Source organism: Brassica napus, chromosome A5 (genome assembly GCF_020379485.1).
Source record: "Brassica napus cultivar Da-Ae chromosome A5, Da-Ae, whole genome shotgun sequence".
In the NCBI taxonomy this organism is placed as follows: Eukaryota; Viridiplantae; Streptophyta; class Magnoliopsida; order Brassicales; family Brassicaceae; genus Brassica; species Brassica napus.
In genome coordinates this window covers 19,323,454-19,329,453 of record NC_063438.1, presented here as the reverse complement: position 1 = coordinate 19,329,453, position 6,000 = coordinate 19,323,454, and positions in this window count along the sequence as shown.

Sequence of the window (6,000 nt, the reverse complement as noted above, 5' to 3'; positions counted from 1 at the left end):
AGGCTTACAAGAGTTTCTCAACATGGTGCAAGTAAATCCGGTCAGGCGTGATCTTCATAGGACGGCTCAAATGAGGCAGTTAGGCGTAGATCCTCATAAGGCAGGTAGTATTGTCGGTAATCGAATCGTCTTTGTAATCTTTCTCATAATTGTAATATCTAAATAAATCCCCGACAAAAAAAAAAAACACTAAACCAAGTTTTAGTTCCTAAACTAGTACTCAAGACTCAAAGTCACAAAAATAGGTTTCATTAAACAAGTAAATATACAATTATACCCTTTGGGTTAATTAATCTAACATTAGGGTTTAGAGTTAAGGAGGCGCAGTTTTGGAATTAGGGTTTAAAATTTTATAAAATAAAAATAAATACTAAAAAATTAAAAATAAAAATTAAAAAACAGTTTCAAAAAGTATTTTTGAATTATAAAAAGAAAATTTGGAAAAAAATTAAAAAAAAGTTCGAAAAAAAGAATTCAAAAAAAATTAAAAAAAAATTTGAATATGAAAACATATAATCTGAAACTATAAAAAAGTTTTTTTTTTAATTTTAATTTTATTTGTTTTTATTTATTTTTGTTTGTTTATTTAATTTTAAATAAAAATATTAGAGATATTTTACCCTTTAATGAATGTCATTTTTGTGACTTTCTCTTTTTAGTACTATTTTTGAGACAAAAATTCAAAATGTGCTATTAATAACAATTGCCCTATAAACAATCTTGGGCTTTAATTTTAACCATTTAAGGACCAAGCACAATAAGTTCGGGATCCACAATGGCAATAGCCTGCTCTCGACCGGGCTTAGGCTTTATAAATACGGCCACACGACATATTAAAAACAAAATTAGATTAATCTCAAGATACTATTTGCGTAGATATTTGTTTATGGCACCATATTCATTTCAACCAAAAATGACATATATTTAGAAAAATGTGATATATAATTTCCTTTATAAAAATTATTTTTGCGAGATTTTCTATATACAATAATGACAAAAAACTTCTATATCACTATTAAAGTAATTTTTCTATACAAATACTAGAAGTTAATCCGCGCTACGCGCAGAGCAATTTTGATTTTCAAATATTAACTATATATAGTTATTATTTTGGACATTGTATTCTGAACAACAACAAAATTCTGAATTATATGTGTGAATATATATTTTCTTAAAAAAACAATAAAATTATACATTTTTCAAATATATGTTTGATATAGTTTTCCATTTCTTATATTATATATTTACTTATTATATATTTATTTTATATTGTAAGGCAATTCTCTCAAAAATAAATATTTTTAAGTTTTTGTCACAAAAATAACTTTCAATAAGAAAAATGACCAAAAATAGTTCCTTTTAATTTTAAAAATCAAATGGCTATCCTAGGAAATTTCTCTATATTGTATATTTATTTATTCTAATTTTCTTGCTTTTATATCAGATGGTAATATTATGATAGATGTTTAATGTAATATTTTTATTTCTTATATTGGACATTTGCTTATTATTTATTTAACTATACATTTTCCATTTAGCTATACATTTTTCAGATATATGTTTATTTAGTATTTTCATTTATATTGTAAATATCTTGATATATCAATTATAATGTTATGATATATATTTGATGTAATATTTTTATTTCTTATATATTATATTTACTTATTATTTTTTTATTTTATTTTTTATTTACTTATTATAACATGTAACATTTTTATTTTTATATTGTATATTTACTTATTATTTATTTCTTCCTATATTGTATATATATTTACTTATAAAAAGATTCGTAAATAATAAAAATGTAAAACAATATATTTTTCAGATAGATATTTAATGTAGTTTTTCTATTTTTTATATTGTATATTTATTTATTATAATATTATGATATATGTTTAATGTAGCTAGTATTTGTGTTTCTTATACTCTATATTTACTTATTACTAGGTATTTGCCAGCAATTTTGCAGGTAGTTATATTATATAAAGAAATATATATTATCTTTATACTGTTATAATTTTTAAATAATAATTATAAATTTTAATTTTAATTTTTAATTTCAAATATTTAGATAATTAAAAATTTCAGTATATATTTTTAAAAGATATGTGAGATTTAAAATAGTTCAAAAACATAAACCTTAGTCATTAAAATCTTTCTCTTCCAGAAAGAATATTATAATTAATTCAGATAATTGGTTATAGAATTACTTTATATTTTATTTTAACACATGAAAAACTGAAATAATCTCGCTCTCAAGAAGAAAAAAAAAATGTGTTTTTTTGTGTAACTCCAATATGACCAATACAATTATGGGAGGCTTTTATCATAGAAGATCTTTTGTAAACAGTTTTGTGTGGGCTTTAAAAACATAAAAGTTATAATAATTCCTTACTTGCAAATATAATTCTTTTATATAGTAATATATAACCATTAAATTTATTTCTATAAGAAATGCTAAAGTATTTTATTTAATTATATATAACTAGCCGATAAAAATAAAGAAATTGATAAAACATATATATTTTTTCTCTAATTCTACAATTAGTTACAATAAATCATTATTTGTAATATCATTTGCGTTATTTGGTAATGTGTATTAATTATTCTAGAGTTAATTTTTATTTTTAGATCTGATTAAAATAATAACTATTAAATGTTAACAAACAATCAAATTATAACTATTTTTTAAAACTTAACCTTTTAAAGACACATAATCAAAAGTCAATTAAGTGGCTTCTAAATTAATATATATTAGGATTTATATCTTGGGAAATTGCCACAAATACCACATTCATAGTACCACTTTTCATGTTTACACTAACCACTTTTACCCTCATTTTTAATGAAAGGTAAAATACAATTACACCCTTAGGATTAACTAATCTAGACTTAAGGTTTAGAGTTGAGGGATGGGGTAGGGTTTTTGGAATGTGAAATTTATTATTCTAATAAATATATAAATACTTAAAAAATAGTTTCAAACATAATTTTTCGTTTTTCAAAAAGAAATTTGAAAAAAAAATTGAAAAAAAATTCAAAAAATTTTATTTATCAAAAAGTTCGAATTTGAAAAAGTATAATTCAAAAACATAAAAAAGAAATTTACATTTTTTTAATTTTTTTAATTTTTTTAATTTTTTTTTTATTATTTTTTTTTATTTTTTTATTTAAATAATAATTTATTATATATATAAATAACAATGGCATAAAAGTCTTTTGCCACTTAATGAAGAATGTATTTTTGAAAATGTATCATTAGTGGTAAAAATGAAAAGTGGTACTATGAAAGTGGTAAACATGTAATTTCCCCTTATCTCTTTAAAACTAAGGATAAATTTGGTTAAAGTAAACATAAAAACATATATTAGGAAAATAGTAGTTTAAGCAATTTTTCTCATAATTTGTTCCAAATCACATTTTTCACTCTTTTTCTTTTATAATGTTTAACATAAAACTCAAATGGGTTAAGCAATAAATTCTTCCTTAAATTATCTCTTATCATCACACTATTATCAAACACTAACTCATTCAACCAAATGTTTTTAATTAAAACTAATCATAATTTACATATCTTTTAAAATTATTGTTTTAATTTATTTTAAATTAAATTAAAACATACCTATATTAATTAAATCTGATAAACTAATCAGAAAAAATAATATTTCAATTTTTAAATAACCAAATCTCGTTATTTTAGGCATATATACTTAATATTAATGTGAGATCCAATATTATATGAAATAAAATGTTTTTATTTGTATAAATCTTGTTAAACTTTTATTATAGTACATTTTAAAATTTTATTATAGCTTAAAAATACATCTCATTAATTTTTAAATAATTTTTTCTTACTTTTAATTTACATTATATTTTCCATCTTTAACTTTAAAAATTGTAGAGATGGTCATTTTTATTGAACTTCCTTACTAAATTTATCTTAACATTTTAAAAACACATAAAACTAATTTGTTCACATTTATAGTAACACAAAAAAATACATAAACTTCGACAAACAAATAAAAATTAAATACATATGAATATAAAAATACCAAGAACACAACAAACATATTTTTATCATTCTTCCCTCTTGTTCTTTTATTTATGTCTGTCTTTTTTCCTATTAAAAATAAGCATTCTAATTTTATTATAAGCCAAGCTATATGAATTATATTAATAGAGTATTAACTCTAAAAAATACTTTGATTAATATAATTAAGTAACTTACCCTCTAATAAATTAAATGAATTACCAAATAATATAATTTTAAGTGACTTACCATATAATAATGTTAATTTATCTGCTTATAGTAATAGATGGATTAAATAAACTTTTTAAATAACTTACCATATAATTTTCATATTTTATATTTTAAAATATAAAAATATTTTAATCATTTCTAAAAATGATAACGCATATATGATATCACATTGTCACTGGGAATGATTGGAATTTTTTAGAATTATATATTTGACTGTTTTGCATTCATTTGACACATTTTTGTACTATATATATAGTGAATGAGTGAATTTAATTAATATTATTAAGTTTTGATTAATTAGTTTTCTAAAATCTATGATTTATTTTATGGAGAATTTGCCAAAACTAACCCACAACTTGATTTTAACCCCAAACCTATACTCAAACTTGAATCAAATGCAAAACTAACCTAAAAGCTTTGTGAAATTACAGCGCAGCCCCTTGTGACCAAACAAAAAAACATAAGCTATTTTTACGAATATAGCCCTAGTAAGTCATCTGAGTCGTCTGAGATGTTGAAAGTCGTCTGGACAACTTCAAAGTAAGTCTTCTGATGTAGTTGATCTTAAAAATAATTTTTAAATTTTTTAAAAAATATTTTGATAAGCGAAAAATTAAAATCATGTAATTATAGACAGTTTTAAGTGATATAAATTAAAATATAACAACATTGAATTGTTTTCAACATAGATGAGTGTATGTAGTGAATCATGGTATTCTTTGGCCTAGAGTTTGGCAACATATGTTGTAGTATTGTATGTATTCTTAGGGTTAGATTTTGGAAAGCTTGAATTTATTTTTGAAAAATTAATTTTTTACATATACGTATTTATTTTTGTGTATAGTAAACACTTTTGTAGTTTAATTTGATTTCATGAAGTGTTTAGTTAGTTAATTAAGTTTAGGGGTTATGTTTAGGGTCTAGACGACTTACATTTCAGTCGTCTGGTGAAGAAATTAAAACAGACGACTTACATGTAAGTCGTCCAAATATTCCCGCCTAAAATTTTTAAAAAAAAATTATTTTCCCGCTTAAATAATTTAAACCAGACGACTTCTGGACGACTTACTTGTAAGTCGTCTGGAAAGTCTTCTATTTTAGTTTCCCGCTAAAAATATTTTAATTTTCCGCTAAAAATATTAAACTCTTCTGGACGACTTACAATTAAGTCGTCCAGAAGTCGTCTGAATCAAAAATATTTAACCTAATTGGATTTTTTGTCTCCCTATATAAAGAAAAATTTACATATTCTCTCTCCTCCTCTCAAATGGCTGCAACAAAAATGTAATGTTCATCATTCTAAAACTCTCCAACCTCTCTCTAATATTTTTTGACTTGAAAACACCAAACTTTATATAAATTTTTCAATTTTGTCTCATGTATTTCTTACTAATCTATCTCTTTTGCAGGTTTTTAATCAAATGGTACTCATCTTCCACTAATTTAAAGGTAGATCTATTAATTTTAGATATGTATTTTTGTGTGTTCTATAAATGTAGATTTATCTAATCTTCCACTCATTTTCTCTATTTTTAAGTCATTTGAACGTTTTTGGATATGCAGGTTTTTCAGATCTGGATCTGGAAGTCATCTGGACTTCATGGAAGTCTTCTAACGAAGTCTCCCTTTCATAATAGATCTGAGCGTTTTGGTATGTTTTTATGTCTGAGTTTTCTTCATTTGGTAACTTTTTGTTGTATAAAGTTCTTACTTCCGAAATAATTCAGTCAAATGCA